The sequence below is a fragment of the Ictidomys tridecemlineatus genome, chromosome 11, assembly GCF_052094955.1.
Source record: "Ictidomys tridecemlineatus isolate mIctTri1 chromosome 11, mIctTri1.hap1, whole genome shotgun sequence".
NCBI classification, from domain to species: domain Eukaryota; kingdom Metazoa; phylum Chordata; class Mammalia; order Rodentia; family Sciuridae; genus Ictidomys; species Ictidomys tridecemlineatus.
In genome coordinates, this window is record NC_135487.1 from 78,755,335 (window position 1) to 78,782,379 (window position 27,045).

The following is a 27,045-nucleotide window of genomic DNA, read 5'->3' on the forward strand; positions in this document are numbered from 1 at the left end:
TGATGAGAGGTGGGAGGGAAGGGGAGAGTGAAGGGAAATTGCATGGAAAGGGAAGGTGATCTTCAGGGTTATACAAAATTACATACAAGAGGAAGTGAGGGGTAAGGGAAGAATAATACAAGTGGAAGAAATGTTTTGCAGTAGAGGGGGTCGAGAGAGAAGAGGGGAAGGGGGATAGTAGAGGATATGATAGAGAGCAGAATTCATCAGACACTAGAATGGCAATATGTAAATCAATGGAAATGTAACTGATGTAACTGATGTGATTCAGCAATCTGTATACGGGGTAAAGGTGGAGTTCATAACCCTTTTGAATCAAACTGTGAAATATGATATATCAAGAAAGATGTAATGTTTTGAACGACCAACAATAATAAAAAAGAAAAAAGAAGAAAGAAAAAAAGAAAAAATAAAAAAATAAAATAAAATAAAATAAAAAAGAAATATGTTAGAAAACTACAGTCCGTTCAAAAGAGTCTCTTGTGAATTATGCTGCTATAAACATTGATGTGGCTGTGTCCCTGTAGTATGCTGTTTGAAAGTCCTTTGGGTGTAGATTGAAGAGAGGGACAGCTGGGTGAAATGGTGGTTCCATTCTCTATTTTCCAAGGAATCTCCATACTGCTTTCCATATTGGCTGCACTACTTTGCAGTCCTATCAGCAGTGTATGAGTGTACCTTTTTCCCCACATCCTCACCAACACTTATTGTTGTTTGTATGAATAATAACTGCCATTCTGACTGGATGAGATAAAATCTTAGAGTGGTTTTGATTTGCATTTCTCTACTTGCTAGTGATAATGAACATTTTTTTCATGTATTTGTTGATTGATTGTACATCATTTTCTAAGAAGTCTCTTCAGGTCCTTGGCCCATTTATTGATTGGGTTATTTGTTTGTTTCTTTCTTTTTTTGGTGTTTAGCTTTTTGAGTTCTTTATATACCCTAGATATTAGTGCTCTATCTGATGTGTAAGGGGTAAAGATTTGCTCCTAAAATGTAGGCTCTCTATTTATATAATAGATTGTTTTTTTTTTTTTTTTGCTGAGAAGCAGCTTTTTAGTTTGAGTCCATCCCATATATTGATTGTTGATTTTAATTCTTGTGCCATAGGAGTCTTACTAAGGAAGTTGAGGACTAATCCCATAGGATGGAGATTAGGGCCTAGCTAAATTGTGGGACCAACCTAGATGCCCTTCAATAGATGAATAGATAAAATGTGGCATATATACACAATGGAATATTACTCAGCAATAAAGGAGAATAAAATCATGGCATTTGCAGGTAAATGGATAGAGATAGAGAAGATAATTCTATGTGAAGTTAGCCAATCCCCCCAAACCAAATGCTGAATGTTCTCTTTGATATAAGGGGGGTGACTCATAGTGGGGTAGGGAGCAGGAGCATGGGAGGAATAGACAAACTCTAGATAGAGCAGAGGGGTTGGGGTAATTAATGATGGTGGAATGTGATGATCATTACCATCCAAAGTACATGTATGAAGACACGAATTGGTGTGAATATACTATGTATACAACCAGAGATATGAAAAATTGTGCTCTATATATGTAATAAGAATTGTAATGCATTCTGCTGTCCTATATAAATTTTAAAAATCTACACAAATAAAAAAGTCTCTTCCAAAAAAGCTTACCTGTTGCAAATTCAAATGTGTGAATTTATAGTAAATGCCAGTTTAAGTCTGCAGTAAATTATTATGTAAGACATAAAGCAATGCAAAATAAACCTGAAGGAGACATGAAATGATGATTTAATTTGCCTTCTCCATATAGTGTTATAGGAAATAAAATGTCATCAATCCTATTCTACAGTTGATGACCAGGTTTACATGAACAATACATAAAAGAAAGTGAGTCATGATCCCGTTCTCACTCTAGTACTGAGCATTCAACTTTACAAATTTTAACAAAAATGTACAAAATGGTTGTTATACACAGACTTTCACAAAATCTGAGTATCATTATGCTCATGTGTCACTTACCCACAAAGACAACCATGTCAAGGTTCCCTAAGGTAACTCAGACAATGCTCTTGCTAATACATATTTGTGTGAGAGCTCCAGTCCCTGAATGGGGTGGCAGAGATAAGGGAAGAAAAGGTCTAGGTCCCAAGTGAGTAAAAATGCAAAGGAAAGCATAAAAATGACAAATTCACACATGAATAAACATCTGCAGTATTTTCTCTTCTAGTTCCCCTTAAAGAAATTCTGTCATTGAATATTGGACATTTCCTCACTCCTAGTTCCCAGACTTTATCATAAGCTTTCAGGTGGGAAGAAAGGGAGAAGGTAGAAGATCAGTACTAGAGAGAGGAGGAGAAAGGATGACTAATGTTCTGGCAAGACATTGGACTCATGCAGGAAAATTTGAAAGATTCTAAGTCTTCCAGCATCACAGACCAATTACTTCAGGATTTCTGAAGACAGGGCAAAGACATCAGTGTTTTTAAGGCATAAAGCATTTCCAGTGTGCAGCCAGGTTTGAGAACAAGTGACCAGAAGAATGTAGATTCATACAGTTAAGCATTAGTTAACAATGGATGAGTTCTGAGAAATTCATCATTAGGTGAGTTCCTCCTTGTGTGACCATCATAAAAGTGCATTTGTACAAAGTAAGATGGTTATGACATCACTAGTTGACATAATCCTAGGGGACCCCTGTTATGTGTGTGGTCCAATCATTTACCAAAATGTCAACATCCTGTGCAAGACTGTAAAACGAGAAAGCTTAGGTTGTAGGTTTAGTCTTAGGGAATTTTGAGGATTGAAAGACTATAGTGGCAAAGAGAAAAGATTTGAGGGAGCAGCTGTCATTCACAAGGATGATATTGAGAATGGCAGAGCTGGAGAGAAAAGAATTTTAAGATGTTTTGCTCCATAGCAACCATATACTCCCCTCTCCCAAACTCAAATCTCCAGGAATTTTTCAAGAATATAAGCAAAGATAAAATTATTTTCAAGATTTCTCCTGCTCTTCTGAAAGATTGGTTTCCTTTTCTTCATAGCATGCAGAGAAAAGGAGACGTGGGTTCATACTTATTTATCAGAATTAGAGAAGTTTGGTGAGGTGAATTATAAAGACATAAAAAGGTCCATTGCTTTGTGGTTACATTGAAAAAGGAAAGTTAGAAATAACAATAGAGATAATCATATTTGAAATTATTGAGCAAAGAATACTGCCAATATTCTTCTATAAGCTACAAATTTACTAACTTTTGTGAGGTATGTAGTATTATTTTTATTTTTCAAATGAGAAATTGAAGCAGAAGTTGCACATTTTCTCATGTCATGTGTCACAAAGCAAGTAGAGTCTAAATTCAAATCTGTATCCTTTCATTACCAAGCCTTCATTACTTGTTCTCTGCAACAATGCATAGTGATATCACAGAAAGAGATTATCACTAGAGAATGGAGAGGAGTCTTTCAGAAAAGGAATACTCAGAGGCCTGCAAGGAAGTACGCTTAAGGAGTTGGAGGACCAAACACTACGGGCAGAAAACTTGGGCAGAACAGAGGAGAGGATCAGCAAAAAGGAAAGCTTCTGGCCATGGCTCTGCCTGAGTGCAAGAGAAGTTTGTAAACCAAACACAGAATCCAAAAGTTGCTTTTGTCTCTATCATGAAACATTAACTTCATGAATTTCAAGCAATGTAAACAGTGATCTTGAATCCAAGGAATTTAGAAATTTAAAAAGTGAACAAAAACAACATACTAAATAAATTGAGGGGTAAAATTTTGGAGAATGATATTTAGTTTTATAAGTAACAAATAAATAAATGACATAAACAAACAAACAAATAAAATGAATATCACTGCAGTGATACTGCAGATAAAATCAGATGGAGATGTCGTAAATGCCTGTGCTATTCTTCCATCTATAATTCAGGGGAGATAGGCACCCAGAAATATATCTGCTGTTATCTAGAAGTTTATTTTCATATTAAAAAGAACTACTGACTTCAAGTTGATCAGCAACATACTGTTGATTAGAAAAGATGCCTTACGACAATTTTGAAATCATTTACAATGTAATGGAAAATATGCATTGTATTGAGTTTCCCTGAAATTGAGTTAGGCATCTTTTTATATTGCAGTAAGTCTTTAAATTAAATGAGTAAAATGGTACATTTTTGTATAAAATTAACAATGAAGAAAGGAATAAATAATGAATTAAATTCTCTAATGACTTGTACACTTAATTGTCTCATTTCTTAAATTAAGTGACTGACAGTTGTCTTTCTGACCTAATATGCTATTAGTTTATGTTAGTTTTGTCTTTTACCTTTATTATATGCAACTCAAAATATTAAAAACTACAGATAGCAGCTTAATTAATAAGAGAGCGTATGCCTTTGTATTAAAGAGAGGCAAAGTTTGACTTCCATGTTTGTCTCAGGTGAATCACAAATTCTCCACATTTGTGTTACATTTTCATCATCTTAATACATATTAAAAGTACATGATGGACACATGCACTTATGAATGGCAGCAAATTAACTTAATGACCATGTTAACTAAAAGGTCATTCCTAGCTTAATTATCACATGGCATTCTGGTGTGTGCATTTCAACACATTTCTGTTGAGATGGTTGCTGGTCAGCTCACATGTCACTCACATAACACTTTCCACAGGAGGGCGCCAGAACCCAAAGTGCTCATTTTACTGTTGGAACCACCCACCAGGTGGCAGGGCTTTGCTTCCCTGCTCCTGAAGCTCTTGATGTGGTGGCTGGAAGTGCAACACAATACATGCCAACACTCACAACAAAGCATTTCCTCACTGGGGAGAGTTCCAGAATTGCTCTCAGTTTTCAGAGTCTCCTGTAGGATCTTTATGTAATTAAACATAGAAGTTGTAGAGTAAAAAAAAATTTTCTTTCTCCTCCTACACTTCTAGGCTCTCCTGCTAGGGTCCCCAAAATCTCACTAACAAAAGACAAACAAGGAAAAAATAAGCAGAAGTTTATTAACACATGCATCACAAATGTGTTGCGATTGTGCACACACACACATATCCTAGCACAGGGGACAAGTCAGTGATCTCAAAGAAGTGGTTATAACTTGGGCTTATATGGCAGTTTAGTTAAGAAAAATAAATTTGTAGAGAAATAATAAAGGAGAAAGACAGAGCTAGGGTCAGCAAACAGCAGGAAGGTCACTATATGAGGGAATAAAGACGATAAGGATTAGTCACCAAGGTGCAATGGAGATTTCTCTGATGCTCTCACTGGACTGATAAGAGTTTAAAGTTGTCTGGTGATTAAAACCATCTGGCCTTCTTGTTAGAGAAGGGAATGGTAGAGGGCTGAGCCTCTGTCTGCTTTTTGTCAACTGCCTTCAGTTCAAAATATTCTTTATGTTAGAGGAGCATGTTTGGTGTGGCCTGTTCCTTAAAAGACCATAAGGATCCCTTGTAGTGACTGTGGGCTTCAAAATCAGTTAAAACCTATAAAAGAACCCTTGCTTTTCCACTAATACATTCTGTGGCCTTCGGGAGATTATGGAGGCTCTTATTTAACAGGGATCATAGCAGTGTTTTATATTCCAAAAGGCAAAGTGCGTATGACAGGGCTGGGCACGTTGGATATCTGAAAAATAGCTGCATTTACTACTATGACTGAAGAGCTTAAAATAAGAGGTCGGAAGTTTGGTTTTCTACCATCATTCAGTAATTGAGTTGGAGGAGGTGTTAGCTTGCTAGTGGTGAAGGAAGCTGCCACATCAAGACTTTTCCTTATAAGGGAAGGAGCAGCCATGAGGCGCTCCTTCTATGATCCACATTCATCAGGCTTTTATGGGAGTTCAGGGTCCAATTTGAGGCCCTTTGTTTGAAGCAAGATGTAGAAAACTTGGAGAGAGCTCAAAAGAGAGTGACTAAAAATGATTAGTTTAGAAAATGGGTCCTTTGAGGAAAAGCAAAAGAGATTTGTGTTATTTAGCATGAAGGAAAGTATTGTGGGAAGTGAGGAGACGGGTAGGGAAATGGGAACACAGTGGATTTTATTTAAATTTTGATTTAAACCATTAGGCACAAAAACTGCATTTTAAACAGTGGTTCTTATGAAAAGCCTACTCCATGTTGTTTACAATTCAGAGACATTCCATTTTTTTTTTTCCCAGAAGGTATGTGCTGTATGTCTTAAAGTAGAAATTTATTTTATCACATTACTGTTCCAATTACAAAAAAAAAAAAAATGGAGGGTTTTTTTTTAAGAACTTACTAAAATCAATCAAAGCAAGGGTTTTTAAATTCTTTAAGGAGAAAAGCTGAATTTTTCTCTTAATTCAGAGTTTTTTTCCTAATGTACTAAAGAGAAAACTACCTCCCAAAAGTGTCATGAAAAATATTCATTTAACTAAAAATAACAAGTTTTATATATTAGTTGCACTTTTATCAGCAAATGACATCTTTAATGACTTCTTAACAAATAAATAAATATATATATATATATATTTATTACTTTAGTTATATATATATATATATATATATATATATATATATATTTATTACTTTAGTTACACTTGGAAATTGTGCTTTTTGAAAAATAAACCAGACATTGTTCAGGTCAATGCAAAAAAATGTTTTTGGTTTGTTTTTTTGTTTTTCTTTTTTTGGTACTAGGGATTGAACCCAGGCATGCTTAACCACTGAACCACATCTCCAGCCCTTTTTAATATTTTATTTAGAAACAGGGTCTCACTGAGTTGTTTAGAGCCTCCCTAAATTGCTGAGGCTGGCTTTGAATTCATGATTCTCCCGCCCCAGCCTTCTGAGCCACTGGGATTATAGACATGCACTACCATGCCTGGCAAAAACGTTTGAATGTTAAACTCTATGTTGTAGTTAGTTTTGTTCTAGTTTTTTTTTTTTATACCTGTCCTGGGAAAATAGGAGCCTCTTTGTTTGTTCAGTGCCTAAACGTTTTCTCAATTTAGAATAAATTAGTTCAATGCAAGTAAACATTCTTTGTACACCTGTGAAATAGCTACTGTTGCTAAAAAAAAAAAAATCAGATTATTACTTTAAAGTTGGGGGTGAAACCAGGTGTTTACACATCTTTCTCTAGACTGTTCTGTGAATCTCTTTCAAATCTGATCAATAAGTACTGGCCTTGAGTGTTTTTCACTCAGCCTGAAATGTACCTCCTTGACTCTATGTTCCTCTCCAGTCTCCACGGCGCTGAAGGAGCCTAAGGTGCAAGATATTGGCAAGAGGTAGCTGGAGGTGGTGTGAGCTGCCTTTGGACCTACTAGAACATTTTTTTCTTAAGAGGTGCACAAATACACATACTTTATGATCTCACTTTGAGCAAACCAAGTCAAAGCTCTGACTTATCTGAAAGACATATTCATTTTTGAATAGGTCTACTCTGTTTTTAAAGGAAAATACAAAAATTGAAAAAAAAAGTTCGGATCATTAAATAATTTTCTTTTAAAAGAAATAATTTGGGGCTGGGGTTGTGGCTCAGTGGTTGAGCGCTTGCCTTTAACATGTAAGGCCTTGGGTTTGATCCTCAGCAACACATAAAAATAAAAGTATTGTGTCCATCTACAACAACAGCAACAAAAACAAAAAAAATTCAAAAAAAAAAGAAATATTTTAAAGCACCCAGAGCTTTAACAACACAAAAGATTAAAATATATGATAAATACAACAGTAAGTTCTATTTTACTAATTTCTAGTGAAAACAACAACAGTTGTTATGGTTAAAAACTTAATTAGATCCCAGTGAGAATTTCTCTTTTAATAGCCTTTTTAACATGTTATATGGGAGTGGGCCTCATCTAAGTGAGTGCCCATCTGAGCTGGTATTTAAGGAAGAAATTCAACCAAGTTAAGGGATGTTTCTGAATGCTTTGCAACCAGGTAGAGGTGAGGTCCACTGGTACGAGAGGTCAGGCTAGTGAGAATTCACTGGGCATTGTGTTTCCTTCCAATCAACAGTAGAGATGCTAATTATATAAATGTTCTACATCCATGTGCTGTCCTGGAAAGGAACTATTTTATGGCTGACCAAGGTAGTTTGTACAAGCTCCTCGATATTAAATATTAACTTCTAAAATGTTTTGGAGTGCTATCTTCAAGGGGCCTAGATAGGGATAAATTTTGGGATTGTCTTGGAATTTTCCTCCCATTTCCATGTTGTGGAACTGCAACTGACTCTTTCAAAAAATACTCATTTATTTTCACTTTAATTGGGGTTTGGTTGGCAAAGAAAAATTTTACATATCCAAAATGTACAATGTAGTGTTTTGATACATGTACAGACTGTGAAGATTATCATATCTAGATAATTAACTTATCCATCACCTCACATAGTTACTATATTTGTATATATGATTAGAAAACTTAAGAAATAATCTCTGCAAGTTTCAAGTATACAACACATCATTATTCACAATGGCCACTGTGTCATGTACATTAGGTCTCCACGACTTATTAATTTTAAAACTGGGAGTGTGCTATGTACCCTTTGATCAAAGTCTTCCATCCCCCTACCCTGACCCCTGGTAACCACCTTTCCATTTTCTGTATAAAACTGACCTGTGAAGAACAAGCATTAACTTCTGGTTAATGCTGCCCATAGAAATAGAGCTAAGGAAATATCTGTCAGTGCAAAGGGCGTTAGCAATTGAATTAGGGGTAAAACAGGCTATCACAATAAGTCCTGGTATCCAATGGAACTATTTTGAATTCACAAAAGTAATAAAAATATATTTTGAATATAATAATTAAAGGTAGATTATTATTTGATTATTATCTGCTAAATTACTTTAGGTGGCACATTTGTGGATTAATATATTGGACTGAATTTGGGTATACCAGACAGAATAAAAGAGAGCCAGATTTTCAATGGGGTTAGGCTGCATAGTAAGAAAACTGAGGTTAAGGATAAAATCTTCTTAAGGGAGGGAAAGATTTATGTCTTCGTTTTTTTCAAATGTTTTCTAGAAGTGTAGTGAATTTTCAAGGCAATAAAATGAACTCGAGTAGGTAGAAGGGGCATCATTATATTTTGCTGTGTCAAATGTTGTTATAGTAAAAAAAAAACTAGGGATTTTATTATTAGGGGAATTTATTATTATCCTTATTTGATTAAACAGGTGGGTGTTCTCCTCCCCAATTTCTCTCCTGGAAGACACCATCTAAGCAATGAACATGTATTTACTAGGTACTTGTCTCCTCTCATACTGAGAAATTTCTCATTTAAGTATTTGATATTAAAGCCCTTAAAAAGATATTAAAAATTTACCAACCCTGTGGTCTGTTGTGAGGAATATTTTATTTGGTGAATCTCTCCATTATTACCTGGTTTTCTCTAATTTCTTATGAACAAGTTGTCATATCACACAAAAGAAAAATAGTTCTGAATTTTACCTTCTTAGAAACCTTACCTCCTCCCCACAATAACAAAGAAGATTGCTTTAAAAGAAAATCTGAACATGACAAGATGCTGTTCAGATTTCTTTTTTTAAAAAAACTATATTTTTCTTTCAATTCAGATTTTTAAAAACATTCTCCCTTTGATGCCTTTTTTTAATTCAAAAAGAAGGAATTTCTTCATCATTGATTCTATTCTTTGAAGCCTGGAGCCATTCAAATTAATTTTTATATACTACACTCAGTTTAGTAAAATATTTAGTGCTTCTTTAATGGTGTAAACCATTAGACTGTAATTACACCAACATGGTAGGGAGACTAATAGTTCTGTTGGAATACTGCAATGATGCATGATGGCCTTATTAATATAATAGTCTTGAAACACTAAGAATATTAAAAAAATTAATCATTGTTACAGTCTGTATTTAGTTACAGGTTGTAAAAAAAACTACTTCTAATTTTACTACTGTTCTTATAGCTTCTCAGAGAAGCCCTAAATAATTTCAATGTAAGTTAAGAAAGTTTTAAGCATGATTCGGTACACCTGGGTGGTCTAGCTGTGGCCTAATGAATTTTAAAACATCAATAATGTCACAAAATTGAGCTAGACTGACCTTAGTAATTATTAAAGATTGATCTACTGGTTCAAGGACATAACTTCATGGCTAACTATAAGGCTTCAAAACAGGCAGATGGAGTTCAGAGGGAGCTGAATTCTATGCCTTCATTATTCATTCTTCCTACTAGATTGTCAACTAGATGAGGTGAGGGAACTTTGTGTAGTCTTATTAACCTAGACAGCCTGACCAATGGAAGGGGATTAATGAAAGGTGCACATGAATGATTGAATGAAGGAGCACTAGAACCCAATACATCAATTGGGCCATGCCTTCTGTGAGTTTAACCACTGGGCATTGAACGGCTCTAACTTTCTTCCTGCCTTTCGTGCTGTGCAGGCCCAACCACTTTACTTTTTCTCTCCTTCTGACATCTTTCCGTGGGAGGATGACAAGGGCTAAATTCTGAATTCTAATTATATTTTGGGTAATGAAGGAAGTGGGTACATCTACTTTGTGAATTCCTACTGGAGTGTCCAGCACTCTTGGAGCTGTTAGTAAGGTTGGTCTTTGGTTTTGATTTTTGTGTTTTCTTCTTTCTTTTTTTTTTGGTATGGGGATTGAACCCAGGGACATGTACCCACTGAGCCACATCCCCACCCATTTTAAAATTTTATTAGAGACAGGGTCTTGCTGAATTGCTAAGGACCTTGCTACATTGGTGGGGCTGACTTTGAACTCTCAATCCTCTTGCCTCAGCCCCCCGAGTTACTGGGATTACAGGTGTGTGCCACCGTGTTTGGCTTGATATTTGTTTGTTCATGGCAATTTTGTGTAGTTTTTGTCCCCACTACATATCCTGTCATCTTGCTACACCATCTGCCTATTGCTGAAGTTTTGGACTCCCAGTACCACAATCTCAATGCAGATGTCGCTTTCTTCTCTAATAGTTTCCTTCTCCTTTTTATCCAAGTCCTCTAATCTGTCTTTTTTGAGTTAAATGATTTCATGTTTTAATTTTGACAATTTTAGCCCACACTATTAGAAACATGAATTTTTCTAGAGAAGAGAACCAATGCTTATTTTTCTCTTTCTGCAATATGACATATAGTAATGAATACAGTTTTTACCCTTGTTTTTAGCTATTAGTACTCAGTAACGTCAACTGACTACCTCTCTAATATTTGATTGGCATTTAAAATGAGACGATTAGACCTTGAGAATCTTGAGCTTAAATAGCACGGGATCCACCTGTGGTTGTGTTGAGCATCTATCTTTCTGAATTAACATATCTAAAAATCACTGTGAAATCCACCTCCGAACTACAAGCAACTCCTAAATGTAAGAATTAAATATCATCTGTTGTAAGCCTCATGATTACTTCAGGGCTACCTGACCTGAGGGCTTTCCAGGCAAGGACAGGTAGGCTGGGTGGTTTTTCTGAAAAGCAACTTGCCCCTTGGTACACAAGTGTCTGTTCAATTATTTAAACAGAGTTTTGAGCTCTTGCTGAGTATAAGATGCTAAGTTGCTGAAAAGTAAATGATAATGATAAATCTGACAATGATTTCTTCACTGAGGACCTTCAGTCTGAGGAAGGAAGGAGGTAGATTCATTAATAGAGAAAATATGTACATTAAGGAGAGTAAAGCCCTTTAGAAAATAGCCCTTGCCTTGAGGTTCAGTAGGAATTCTGAATTGGTGGGATTTCTCCTTTATCTCTTCCACTCTTCATCTCACCATCTCCACCATGTGTTGTCACAGGAGATTGGAAATACAGCCTACACTGTGAGGCGGCCTGTTCTGCTTTTATGTTGTGTTGAGAGCCATGGCCAGGTCAAGAGGATGCCTGGCATTTTGCCAGAAGGAGCGGTTCCTGCTGCCTCCCTCGGGTGCCCGCTATTTTTGAGCTCTCGCAGAGTTCCTAGAGAGTTTACGTGCTTGCAGAACTTGTCTGGACTATGTGTCACCTGTATGCATTGTGAACTATCTGTTGGTGCAGTGAATTGTAGTAGTGCCGGGGTATCTTTCTGATGATGTCATCGGTGGTACAATTTTTCCAAAAGGGGCCGTCAATTGGCTTGGTGGTGTTTTGTATCTTCCCCTTTCTGCTTGTAGCAGGTTATTCATAGTGTTTGTGTAAAAACCACTATCTACAAGTGTGACTAAAAGCTGGGCTGGTAGTCAATGACGGGTAAGATCCAATTGCAATGGAACCAACCTAAGACAGGAGGCTGACGACTTAAGGTCAGCTCATCCTATGACGGGTAAGGACCATATGTAGTATTGGACAACCTAGACAGGCACAGTCCCTAAGCCACATACTGATTGTTTAATTAAACAAAAGGAGGGAGATGTTGAGAGCCATGGCCAGGTCAAGATGGTGCCTGGCATTTTGCCAGAAGGAGCGGTTTCTGCTGCCTCAGGTGCTCGATATTTTTGAGCTCTTGTGGAGTTCCTAGAGAGTTGGCGTGGGTTGGTTTAGTTCTGGTTGGGCTCTTGCGGAGTTCCTGGAGAGTTGGCATGGGTGGGGAGCAGCGTGGGTTCTAAAAATAAAGTTTGTTTCTGCTTGAATCTTCAAGTGGCTCCTGATTTGTGCCCAGCCAGACTGCGGCAATGTTGTTTGGCACAAATCTGTCTTCCTGAAATTTCCACAGTGGATCCTAATTTAATTTATAGACTCCATCCAAAGTTAAATCCAAAGTTAAAACTTGCTGACAATTCTCCAAGTGTTTGACAATAGTCATGAAAACATGGCTAATATTAATTCAGAAATTTAAAATGAAGACATTTTCAAACATTTATATGTGGATCTTGCAACCTTCACAACACTCTTATTTTACAGATGAGGACACGGAGCCAAAAGGAAGCTGAGTGACTTGCCTGAGATGGCCGAATCTGTGAGGAGCGGGATTGAGGTTTGAAGCTAGACCTGTGGTTCCAGAGCCCTCATGGCTTCCCTTTCTTCTGAGACAAAAAAATTTCCTAGGTCTTTGTAAATCCTTCATTATCTCATTGCTACTCTCAGAGGTTTTATTTTTTTCTATATAATTTGAAGTATGTGTCCAAAGGAGAAAAGTATATTCCAGTTGTTTCTGAACATACTTGGAGTTATATGGAATTCACTTATATGCACTTAGACATGCTATGGCCGTCACTAAGGTTTCTGTTACTTTGTAGCCTTGTCTCCTAGAATCTCCTAACCTCTCCATTCCTTTGCATAAACTGTGGAAATAAATGGAAAAACATTCTCTTTTATCATACCTTGATCACACTTTTCTGAGCCCTCTTTTCAAGTAGGGCCCAATCTTCAGACTACCCTATCTGACTTTATATTGTTCAGTTTTAGCAAAATTCCTCTTGGATTGGTTTAGCAGGAATGCCCATCTTTAGCCAGATGTGGAGGTATGCGCCCCGACTGTAATCCCAGTGACCTGGGAACCTGAAATAGTAGGATTTCAAGTTTGAGGCCAACCTCAGCAGTTCAGTGAGATCTTATCTCAAAAAAAAAAAAAAGCTGGGGATGTATCTCATTGGTAAAAATACCCCTGTGTTCAATTCCTAGAATCCCCCCTCAATAAAAGGGAAGAAAAAGAAATGTCCACCCTTCATATCTGATTATCCTTGGTAATCTGATCAGATTTTATATAATCCACTCTTGTAATGTGATCAACCTGACCTGCCTTTAGGAAGAGTCCTGCCAATTTGATGGAGCCAGAATTTGCCCCTTTTCTTTCTGTTTCCTCTTAGTAATTTTCTATGTACTTACTCCACCCTGTTTCTTGACTATAAGTCCCCACTTATCTATGATGTATTTGGACTTGAATTCCGATCTATACTGGAGTTTATTTCCCCTGTTGCAAAAGTTTTGGTTTTTAAAAAATAAAATTTATCTTCACTTTATTTCCTGTCTGGCTCTGGTGGTCTTTAACTGCCCTTAATTGTGTCTTGATCTGGGTGGCATCCGGTGGCCATCGGAGCAGAAATCAAGAAATAAAAGCTTCACTGGAAGAGATTATATAGAAACAGGGTTTTGAAAGGTGGGCATAAAATTTCTTAAACAGACAATTGTGTATGGGAATAGAAAGCACTTCAAACAAATGGGCATCCCAGGCAGAGACATGGACATCAATTTCAGCTTGGAAGGTTTGGAGCACCCATAAGCAGTTCAGGGTTATCTGAGCAAAATATGGCAGAAGAAACAATGGGACTTGGGAGCACTTTGGTACTGAATAGATATTACTCTGAGACTCCAGTCCATGGATTTGAGCAGTGTAAAGACACATTGAGATCTGTTATAGGATTGTTTCTTTTTATTTATTTATTCTAATTTGTTAGACATGATGGCAGAATACAACTTGTTTCATATTACACGTATAGAGCACAATTTTTTAAGTCACTGGTTGTACACAAAGTATTTTCACACCATTCATGTCTTCATACATATATTTAGGGTAATGAAGTCTAACTTATTCTACCATTATTCCTACCCCCTGGCTCCCTCCCTCCTCATCCCTCCCCTTTGCCCTATCTAAAGTTCCTCCATTCCTCCCATGCCCCCCACCACATCACCACTAGGAGTCAGCATCCTCATATCAAAGTCAATATTCGGCCTTTATTTTGGAGGGGGGCGGGATTGGCTTGCTTCATTTATTGTGTTTGTATATAGTAAGAAGAATGATAAATAATGGAAAGAAGAAATACGTTTTCAAATGACCCAGGGGCACTTAACTATTGAGCCATATCTCCAGCCCTTTTGTACATTTTATTTAGAGACAGGGTCTCCTTGAGTTGCTTAGGGCCTCGCTAATTTACTGAAGCTGGCTTTGAATTTGTAAACCTTCTGCCTCAGCCTCCTGAGTTGCTGGGATTAAAGGTGTACCCCTACCACCTCACCTCAAAGTGCCATATTCTTTACTACTCCCCTTTGCTTGTTTATATGGCTCCATGGGAAGTCAAACCAGTACAGGAAACTATCACAAAACCCTTGCGTGTTAGTTCATTTTAGTCCTAAATTAATAAGATTGAGTTGAAGTTTTAGGGGAGGAAAAATAAACTTTTCCTCTACCTGCTGAGGGCCATTGCCAAGTAGGATTGACACATCAAAATTTCCTTGCCAGCGTACCCCATGTTGCTTAGAGGACATTCGCTGGGACATTGCATGTATGCTTTAGTAAGGTGACCTTGCTCAAGGACCAGGGCGGATCCGGGTTTAGAGCTGATCATGTTTTAGGGAGTATCCCATCCTTGGGTTTAAGGCGTTCCCGGTTTAAGACAAGTTTAGGGCGTTCCGGTTTAAGACAATATGGGTTTTAGGGAAGTTCCAGGTTTAAGGTTATTGCTGCTGGGAATAGGGCGTTCCTGCTGCCTGAGTTCCCGCTGAGTTCTTGTGGAATTGAGAAAGTATTTTGGGACGTGAATTGGCGGGCAGAAAGGAGATTTCCCCTGAACGTGTGTGGAGGCTGGTGTGAGTTCGGGAATAAAGAATTGCTGTTTGAATCTACAAAGTTGTGAGTGGCTCGTGATCTTGTGCCCAGCCAAGACATTGGCATCTACCTTCTTAGGTTCAGTGACCAAAGATCTGAAAATAAAAGACAGATCAAACAACAGAAAACCGGATTTTTAATTTACATACTACATACATTCACACAGGAGAAACCCAATGATGAGTGACTCAAAGGGATGCTTAGAACTTGTGCCTTGTGCGGCATCCTAAGGAAGAACAGTAAATTTGTGAAGTGACAAAACAAAGGAAAAAAGATTAGGATTTTAAGGGTAGTGAGCTGTGGGAAAATTAATAAAGGGGAAAACTAATGGAAGTTGAGGGTGTTTAGTAAGATTTGTCTCACAGCTTCCCTTGATGCTGTCTGAGGACTAGTCTGGAGTCACCTCTGATGATTAGTGGTCGACACCTCTTTCTGCTGTAAAAGAGACAGATGAAATGTCTATCCTGCATTTGGCCAGTTATGAGGAAGGCAGAGAGCTTGTATTCTGCATCTGTTGTTTCTTACTTGCCTTCAGATCAGCTCAAAACCATCTCTAGGACCACGTGGCATTTTGGAGGACAACATCTTCTACAGAGCCCAGGAAAATAATTCTAGGAATCATTTTATTCTTTTATGGTGATAAAGATATTTTATAACCTAACCAACAAAGAGTGAATTATTTAGTAATTGATGAGTATAGACAGTCTCACAAGGAAAGAGCAATTGAAAAAAGAAATGAGAATCATGCACAGTAATTATTGATCAAATGCTTTTTGATTTTATTTTTATTTAAAGAAGTGAATTTTCCATTTCTGTGTTTTTATACATTCTTGGGATAGTCCCATTTTCATCTATTGATATAAATCATTCTTAAATATGCCTAATTTTGCTAATGGCGTAGTTTAAAACATAAGGCCTGATCTTTACATGATTTGTCCTGGAAAGTTCCAAAATGTGTTTAAAATACTAACGCTTCTCTTTGAAGCTATGATTAACTACATACCATACCTTTGGATGAAGCTAGAGTTCTGATCAATATTTAATAATGATTATATGGTAAGTGGGTAGGTATGCTCATTAGAACAGTAAGTGAGGAAAGGATGCATTTTAATGGAGAATTAACAATTGGAGCTCCAGGGCAGGGGATATTTGCTTTAGAGATTTGTTGTAATTTAAAATAAGGTGTCTTAAATATAGCATTTCATGCATTTCTTTTAAATGACAAATTGTGTCCTAGATCTAAAACTGTTACCATTATTATGATGGATGTGAATTGAGATGGGGTCTGAACAGCTTAAATAAATTAACATTCTGAAAACACCGCTCAAAACAATTTGGAATGGCTTCAGCTTCTAATTCATTCAGACACAAGATGTATTTTCTATGTCCTTAAATTCAGTTGCCTAAGTTAAAAGCCTAGAAACCTTTTTTTCTCCATGAGGTCGAGTAAGCTCAAGATCTCCTTCTTGGTTACAAATTCAGACTTGGAAAAAAAAAAAAAAAGACTCTTCTCAGGTCTAAAAGCCATTTCCATTGATCAAAAAAAAAAAAATCAGTGTAATGGCAATTATTGTAAATCTATGGAAAACTGTAAGACCAAGCTCAACTGGTCCTTAGGAATAACATAATCCCATAAGAGGATGAAGCAACAGTTGATCCAAAGGAGAAAAATCTACATTCTAAGTAAATCAGAAAGGGAACAGGTGGCAGTGTTCTAGGAAAGCCAGCTTAAATTTTACTACATGATTCACTGTCAATTTATAATAACTGCATTTTACATCACATTTTTAATAGGAATTTTATATTTCCTATTTCTCTTCTTATATGTTCTTAATCATAATAACCATAACTTCCGCACTTCAGTGGGATTAGCATTCCCACATGAACTAGAACTATTAAATCCTTAATAGTCTCTCTATGATTTTTCTACTTCACTTATTATGACACTTTAATAATATCAGAGTTTAGATATTGCAAAATATTGCAATTTATACTACTGAGTGCCAAAAACAATGCATCAATAAGGCAAAATTTTAAGTGAGAATAAAATGTTAAACAAGGTAATACTACATGGGAAAAGCTGCATGAATTAACTCTAAATACTATTATTTTTTAATTTTGATTTTTAATTTTTCCTTCTATCTGATTATGTAGGATAACAAAGACATTGTAGATGATTTTTATAGGGTCATTTCTGATTCTTACATTTTATGTGAAAGTCCTGTTGCTATAGCAAGTAGTTATCTCAAATGTTAGGTAAGTTGAAATCAGTTTACAAGTTGTACATTTTAACTTTTATTCTAAGAAAGTAATAAGTATGATGTGTATGTGTGGGGTCGCAGAGTATTTGGCTTTTACAACCCTGCAAGATTCCTAATATCCAGATTTCACATCCAATTCTACTCTGGGGGCCTTGTGCACTTTTATTTCAAAGCTCTCTATGTCTACATCATCACTTTTCTATCTTACATAAGGACACAAGGATGCAAGCTCCTGCCATCTTGTTGCTCTACCCTGTGGTCCAAAACTATTTTGCCACCAATCATCCTTTCAAGCAGCAATTGATAAAAAGCATTTTAGAAGTTAAAATGAAAACACCTTCTCTTCTTAAAAGCCTAAAGGCATTAAACATTTATAATCACACCCTTTGGCCTGAACTCTTGACATTAGTCTAATGACCTTACTTGAAATGGAATAGAGGCTGGGAAATGTCATGTTTATTCTCAGCAGCCACACAACTAGTTAAAGATTTTATTACTGGGGAAGAAAGGGGTGTAGATCTAGGAGGAACTGTACCAGCCCTGTCATACCACAGTCACACTACCTGGAGATATATGGTTCAATTAAAAAGAAATATATAGCATAAATTATGTAACTAATTACATGACTTCCAACTATGTAATGGAAAATTTAGGAGAACTAAAAAGAGTAGATATGCCAATACATGCTCAAATGGGAGGTTTTTTTTTTAATTAAAAGCTTTATTAAGGATTAGTTTCCATGCAGTGAATTATATGTTTAAGGCACCTAATTTTATAAATTTATAAATATGCTTATGAAACTATCATCCCATTCAAGATAATGAACATACTCATCCACCTGAAGGATTTATTAAATCTCCTTACTTTCACTTTTCCTATTCATGACCTACATACTCCAGTTCTAGAACAAAATATTTTTACTTCCTAGAATTTCTATAAATGAAATAATGTGATGTGTACTTTATATGGATGTGGATTCTTCTATTCAGCATATTTTGAGATTCATTTTTATTGCTGTTTATATCCTTTTAATTTCTTTTTAATTGCTGAGTAGTATTTACCATATTTTTTGTATCTGTTCATCTATTACTTGGAATGTGACTTGTTTCCAGTCACATGGCTATTACAAATAAAGTTACTATAAACATTCATTGACAAATATTTGTATGAACACGTGATTTTTTTTTCTTGAGTAAATAGCTAAGAACAGGATGGTTATATATGTGCCAGTGGGTGCAATTCTCTAAGAAACTGCCCAAGTCTTTTCCAAAATAGTTGTGCCATTTTATTTTCCCACCCAGTGTGTGAGAGTTCCAGTTGCTCTATGGCCTTGTCAGCATTTGGTGTGGTCACTTTTTGATTTTAGCCATCCTAATGGGCATGCAGTGGTATTTTATTGTGGTTTTGATTTGTATTTTCTTAATGACTAATGGAGTTTAATATCTTTTCAAGTGCTTAATTGTCATCCACAGATTTTCCTTATTAAAATGTCTGTTAAGATATCCTGCCGATTTATTTCTTATAGTTATTTTATTTCTTATTAATTTTTGAGAGTACTTTGCATATTCTCGATTCAAATCCTTTAGCAGATAAGATTTACTAATGTTTTCTCCAAGACTGTATAAATTCTCTCCAAATTACTGGTTTTATATTTTTTTACTCAGTTTATTTTGGATTTCCTTTTGGTTCTTTTTCTAGTCTCAAGGTAAATTGAGGTCATAGATTTTATACCTTTATTTTTTCCCTAAAATAGGCATACAATGCTATAAATATTCTCTTACTATTACTTTAGCTGTATCCTGCAAACTTTTTTAAATTTTTTTAAAAATTTTCATTCAATTCAAAATTAAATCCACTCTGATTTTTGTATATGTGTATAGGGTGTGGGTAAATATTCATGCAATTCTTTTTATAAAACTAAAAAGAAATTCTGGGGATACTTGCAAATGCAATAACAGTGACTAAAGTAAGCAAGGGAACAATGAGAATAAGATTCAGATTAATCAATCTTTGGGTTAGGAGAAGCTGGGTTTGGAACAAGGGGACCACAGTGTGTACATAGAGACATTGTAAAAAGAACTGGCTTTTGTGATTAATAGTGACTTTGAGAGTGCTTATTAGACATGATAAAAGATAACTAAATTTAAAGAGCCATGTATGCACAAATGATGAGAATGTCAAACTCTGTGCAATATAGGGGGCAGAAATTCCACTCTTACGTTTATACACTAATCAATTTTTTTGAACACACCCACAAATATAAGACTGCTCTGAGCAATGTTATTCAAAACAGATATAAAATAGAAACACCTAAGCGACCATTGACAAGATAATGGGTGTGATATGCTATGTTCACACAGTGGAATCCATATATTAGTGAAAATGAACAAGTTATAATTACAAAATCCACAATTATAATTTCCTGGAAGAGCTGGGAGCTTAAGATTAAATAGAGTATGATATCATTGATATAAACTTCAAAATGTTGCAAACCATATGTGTTACTCTATAAATGAAAATAAATGCATGTAAAGAATAAATTTGAAATTTGGGTCGGTGGTTATTTCTGGTGGAAAAGTGAATAAGAAGAGGAAATGAAATTGTGGGGCTTGAGCATCATTTACTTCGTAAGCTTGGCAGTACTTGGTTTCTCTGAACAAAGAGGGCTTGAGGCTTGCTCTTTAGGACTTTATTTTCTGCTGTTGCCCTTTTAAACTTGCACTGCACTGGAAGAGCTCTTTTCTCTTTCAAGTAAAATCTAAAGCAAGTGTCATGACTTTTCTGATCACAGATTAAAAACATTTCCTATTACTTCTAGTCACAAAATTATCCCTTTATTAATTGCTATAGCTAGTTCACGCAATAATAAAATTCCCTCTTTATGTACAATGAAAGCATCTTTCTTCCCCTTGATAAGGTCTGCTCCAGATTGGCAGCCTCTCGTGAGTGAGTAAAACTTGTGAGCTTCTTCAGATGCTTATCCAGCTAGAGGGTCTTCCCTTGCTCCCCTTTGGTAGATTACTTTTGTATTTTCTGGGGTGGAATTCTACTTGTGGATGAGAAGAAGAGAGGTGAGGAAAGCAATGCTTTATCTGATTAGGATGGTGCTTTAGTCAGCTTTTTCACTGCTATGACTACAAGACCCAACAAGAACAATATTAAAGAAAAAGTCTATTTGGAGGCTCACGGTTTCAGAGATCTTAGTCCATGGACAGCTGGTGCTTTCCTTGGGGCTCAAGGTGAGGCAGAACATCATGGAGGAAGAGTGTGATGGAGGGAAGTGGCTCACGTGATGAACAGGAAGCAGAGAGAGACTCCACTCTCCAGATATAATATACATACCCCCAAGGCACACCCAACCCCCCAGTGACCACCATACCAGCCTTCAGTTTCCACTCTGTTAATCCCTTGAGGGGACTAATTCACTGGTTGTGGAAAGGCTTTTATAACCCAAATCTTTCTCTTTTAAACCTTCTTACATCGTATCACACATGAGCTTTTGGGGGACACCTAATATCTAAACCATAACAGATGCTTAGTTAGAGTAGGTAGTCTTGTCTCTGAGCAAGACCATGATAGAAGGTGATTATCTGGAGACCTTCTATGTGTTAGTTGATGGGAAGATCACCATTTTAACTTGAAATTATTTTCAAGTGTAGAGGAATTATTCTTTATCTCATAGGGACACAGTGCCACCCCCAGCCCCAGCCTATTTCATTCCTGCTGTCATTGGCTTTGTTCAGGCTCCAAGGGTCTCTTATGTGGACCAGTATAATAACATTTCAAATGGTCTTTCTGCCTTCAACTTCCCTGGCCTTTATTACTTTCTCAATATGTCCATCAGCGTTCATGATTGTACCATTTTATTTCTTCACATTTGAAGGCTGCTTTTTGCTATATAATATAGTCCACACTGTCCAGCATAAGGTGGCATTTACAGTCTATACAGAATTTAAACTTTCTAAACTTATCTCGTTTACCCCCACTTCATGCACACTCAAATCCAATCAAGCTAAATTTGTAAATGTTCTTTCATGACTCCATATGCTTACACATGCCGAAATTCTCTTCTCTTTTCTGCGTCTTGCACTTAATGGTTTCTATCTAGCACAGATTCATTAGAATGCTACTTATATCAGAAACGGATTATATATTCTTGCTGGTACCACTCTTCCTTCTCAAATATATTAATGTTTCTGATAGGTCAGCCAGATCAACACACTGATTGTTAGCCTACTCTCTCAGCTGGTGAGCATGAAAGAGGATTTTGCAGGATGCTTCAGTATGAATGGTGTTCTGTTTTGTTTTGAATTCTATCTTTAATCCTCCTGGGTCTCTCTTTATTTCATTAATTTATCTTTTGGTAAACAGCTTTGTTATGATTTAGGTTAAATGTCCCCCAAAGCTTATGTGTGAGAAAATGCAAGAAAGTTTAGAGACAAAAATGATTGGGTTATGAGAGGTTTGACCTAATCAGTATACGAATCCCTGTTAGGGATTAACTTGGTGGTGACTCTAGGCAGATAGGGTATGGCGCAGGGGGTGAGTCTTTTGGGGTCTATATTTTGTTCTGGTGAGGAGACCTCTCTCTTTCTGCTTCCTGGTGCCATATTCCTAATTGCTTTCCTCCACCACACTGCTCCTCTGCCTCACCTCAGACCCCAAGGAATGGAGTTGATAATCTATGGCCTGAAACCTCTTGAGTCCCCAAATAAAGTTTTCCTCCTCTGATTGTTCTTTTCAGGTCTTTTCATTACTGAAGTGAAAAAGCTGACTAGAAGAAGCTTTACTCTTTCATAGCTAACAAAGTGAATGTAGGTGATGCTATTGGAGGTGCTGGAAAATTGCCAAGAAAGTATATCATAAGATTTTATGTCCTTAGTGTCACATTCTAGGTAACTGTCAATGCATTAGAAAGCAAAGATCAGCAAATAGTTAAGGATTGGAAGAAGTACTTTTGCCTTATAAAAGGCATCACATAAATCACTGCAGTCTGGATGGACTGATCTGCCATCCTACAAACAGCATGTGAAGGGAACTGTGGTTTAAAACATGTCATGACTTGAGGGCCTTAAACAAAAATTCCTCAGCTGGTTTAGTGTAGGATGCTTAGTGCGTGGGTTTCAATGGGGACTCTTCCCACATATGCAGTTAAAATTGTCTTTTAGTAAGCTTTGTGTCATTGTGACCAAAAGAGCTGACAAGAACAATTTAAAGAAGGACAAGTTTGATTTGGCTTATGGCTTATGGTTTCAGAGGTTCAGTTCACAGATGGCAGACTCCATATCTCTGGGATTGAGGTGAGTTCGATCATCATGATGGAAGGGGCCAGTAGAGGTAAGCTACTCAGTTCATTATAGCCAAGGAAAGAGAGAGAGAGTGAGAAAGAAAAAGAGAGAGAGGCAGAGAGACAGAGATGTGGGGGGCAGTACACTAACACTACACTTACCAGGGATAAAACGTAAATCTCAAAGGCAAGCCCTGAGTAACCTACTTGCCCAGTCACACCCTATCGGCCTATCACCACCACTCAGTCCTTTCAAATTAATAATTCATCAAATAGATTAATCCACGGATTAGGTCAGAGCTCATAATCTAATCAAGTCACCTGGTAACATAGGTGAATTTTCTCACACTTAAGCTCTAAGGGGACACCTCATATCAAAATGATAACTATTGCTTAATCATTTGGCATTTCGTTCACTTTCGGAAACATATACTGTGCACTAAATAAGGGAGTGCTCATAGTATCTGTTTGGTTCTTCAAGGTCCCATTCAAAGTGTTCTTTCTTCTCTGCAAGCTCTACTCCTGACTAGCCTAGGCAAAGCTAGCTATCTGCTCTTTCCCGTTACCATAGCATCTGCACACACCTCTGCTATGTCACGTAACCATATTGAAATGTGTAGTTGTCTGTCTCCCTAAATATATTTTGAGCCCCTTGGGGGCAGGGATCATGGCTTATTCATCTTCGTATCTCTAACACCTAACACAGAGCTTGACACATGGCAGATGCTTGATAAATATTTGTTGGAACAAAATAAAATATTTACTATAGTTCTTCATTGAAACTCATAAAATTTGCACTTCCTTCCTCCCCAGATACTTACCCACGTATGAGAAGGGAAAACTTGATTCAGAATAATAAATAGAAAATACTGCACTATCTAGAGCTGGCCCTGAAGTGAAAGACAGCTTTCTAGAGCCTGCTTTTCTCACTGCTCTTGGTGACTCTTGTCAAGATTGCCTCTGACCTAAATTATAAATACAATACCAATGGTATTTTTTGCCCCAGTCTTGCCTTCTCGTTCTGCCATATTGGCACAGCTAACTGCTCACCTCCATCCTGTCTTCAGAAATTCTTTCCTTTCATGATTTCTGTGAGGTTTCCTTGTTCTGGTTTTCTTCTGGTTCTCAGACGGCTCTTTCATCATTCCTTAGTAACTGCATTCTTACTGTTCTTTGTTCTTCAGCACTCTTATCTCATTCTACACAGGCTTTTATTGAGCATTTATTTCTGCTTGAGTTTTAGTCATTCACCTATATATTAATCACAACATAATCTCCATGTGTAGCTGAACTCTTTTTTGAACTCTGAATTATATATATGTATAATTGCCATCCATCTGGATGTCAAAGTGAACTTTAACAAAACATCCTCTCCCCAGAAACTAAAATGTTTCCTCTCCCTACAAGATTTTATATCACCATTGAGCTCTGCCATCCAAAAATGAGGAAGATGGAGATTAACTGTTGCATCTCCCCTCTGACCATTCTTACATGTTGGGAGATGCCCACTCCGTTTGACCCCCTTTCTGTATGCCACAAAATCCTCCATTTCACTCTTCTCCCAGCTAGGCTCCCCAGTCTGGCCAGACCATCCTATCTAGAATGTGAATGGGTCACAACACTGTTCTGCTTGAGACCTTTCAGCAGGGAAGATGCACATCTTTCGGCACAACCTAAAAGGCTCTTCAGGATCCAGGACATTGCCAGCCTGCCCTGATCTCTTGGCTTCATTATGTCCTGCTCAAAGTTCCTTCAAAACTGAAAAGGTGGTAGTTTTTTAAATTGCCTATCCCTTTCATCTCTTGTCTTTTTCTATGCTGTCTGTGTCCTTGGAACATTCTTACTTGGTAAAAGTGTCCTTCTTAAGTTAATCAATTGTTCGTATTTATTTTACAAATATTTAGCCTGTGTTTCAGACACTGTCTGGGCTCTGGAGATAATTGCTGAGCAGAAGAAATTTAGTCCCTTCTCTCACGAAGCTTAGATTTCAGCAGTGGAGACAGTAATTAAACTGATAATTACACTGATAAATACGTAATTACAAGCTTGGACAAAGGTAATAAAGAAAAGTAAAGAATGTGCAGAAAAATGATCATAGTAGGATTTCCTTGCTCACAGCAACTGTCACATTGCCTTGAAATTGCTTGTCAAGCTCCCAGCTAGGCTGTGAGCTGTTTGAGGGAAGGGGCTGCCAAATCATTCCTCTTTATATTTTTAATGCTCAAAAAGAATTTGGTCTGCAGAGAATGGTGAATAGATGTTCCTTGAAGCAATGAAGCAACCGGTGCTTGTCAAGTGTGGACATTGGGAGGGAAGCAGCCTGTCCCTGAAGGTGCGATGTGGTGGCCCAGGTGCACAGCCTGCTGCGTATTAAGTCTGTGAAAGGACTTCTCTTATTTGAGCAAAAGTGAACTAATTGATTTCTAAGGCTCCAACTCTAAATATTATGATAGGTTATATACCCATGGGACTAAATGACCTATAGGAAAAAATTTTCTTTGTGTACTTTGCCTGTACAATGTCTTGCACGATGCTGCTTCCTACCAGGGAGCATTTACGTGTGTACGACTATGAAAACACAGATGCCTCAGCTTTTTTTTTTTTTTTTAATTACGGTTTTCTTTGTTAATGTCAAAATAATCCCAAATACATAGGGGTAGTCTACAAGTGAACTCAGAGAGGATATGGTTTCCTAAGTTAAACAAGAGCTTGGAGACTCAAGAGTTATTATTACTTTAAATATTTTATTTGTTAATGATAACATGTCCTTCATCCATGGACCTCGACTGCCCAGTGGGAGTCTACCTTACATGATTTAAAATACTAGAGCCAAAAGGTGGGCAAATTCCAATTTTCCAAGCAGACATCAAAGTGGAAAATGAGGTGACATTTAATAAGCCAACTCGTTTTCTTCTTCCTTTACTGCTTTCCTTCACCACGGAAGCAGAAGCTTTGCTCTCTGAAATTGACAAGCATTGAAAACCCTTTGTTACCGCATGAGATGCCTGATCCTATTCCAAGATTTTCTGTCTTCCTGCCCATAACACTCGCCCCTCTTTTCTTTGAAATTCGCTTAACACAATGCATTTGTGACTTGCCATGTTTGGGCATGGAAATGACTACTGCTTGGTGGAGGAAAAAAAAATACTTTTCAGTGGTTTTTGTTTTTACTTGTTATGGCTGAATTTCTCCTGCTTTGACATGATGGCTAAAATGTGCACAGCATTTCTGTGCCATCCGCAAACATATTTTCAGCATGCCTGTTTTCATGAAGAAAGTGGAGGAAGCATAAGCTTGGCACAGCACTAAGTCTGGGGTGTGTACATGGCGACCATCTGTTCCACACACACTCTGTGCTGCTGAAACGCAGGGGGAGAGGAATCTGTGAAACCCAAATGTGGATTTTTAAGGTGTTAACTATCCAATAACTTGGGTAGTGGGCCTGGGAGGGGTGGCGGGGCACCACTCTTGCTATTGATTGAAAGTTCCATCCATTTCGACCCAATTTCAGCAAATTCAGGATCAGATCAATATTTATTTATTAGGTCATTACTTTATACAATGAAAACCATGTCATCATTTTTATGTTGGTAATGGAAGAGAAAGGGATGCAAGATGCTAGTGAGTAACATATTTTAACTAAAAGAAATGTGTCAGTTAGCCATGCCATTGTAGAGATTTGCTGCCTTTTCCATCCTCTGATTGGCACTGGAGAAGCTGGGGAAAGTTAGAATGGAGACTTTGGAATCTTTCCCGCTGCACAGACCTCCTTATTAGTTTCTCTTTGGGGACTGGAATTCTGGAGACTGCTGTCCGATGCCACCAGACTGACTGTCCTCTCACCAATCTCTTCCTATGGAAAATCAATACTCATTCCGTGGAGCTATAGCATCCGTCTAGACTATGATGATAAAATTTTGCATCTAGAAGATACTTGTGCATCAATGCCAAAAACACAGCAAGGAAGGAAAGATCAGCCTTCCTTGAAATTGATTACTCCAGATACTGACCTAATATTATTTATCCCAAATTAATATATTTGGTTAAATATAA

At 37.1% G+C, this 27,045-nt stretch overlaps 1 long non-coding RNA gene across 1 annotated transcript in view; it reads left to right on the forward strand.

Moving 5' to 3' along the window:
• Nucleotides 1–13,861, forward strand: part of LOC144368151 (uncharacterized) — a 29,579-nt gene extending 15,718 nt beyond the window's left edge. Inside the window, exon 3 of the long non-coding RNA XR_013427932.1 lies at nt 12,804–13,861. This is a non-coding gene — a long non-coding RNA (uncharacterized LOC144368151). The remainder of the gene's footprint in view (nt 1–12,803) is intronic.
• The last annotated feature ends 13,184 nt before the right edge of the window (nt 13,862–27,045 follow it).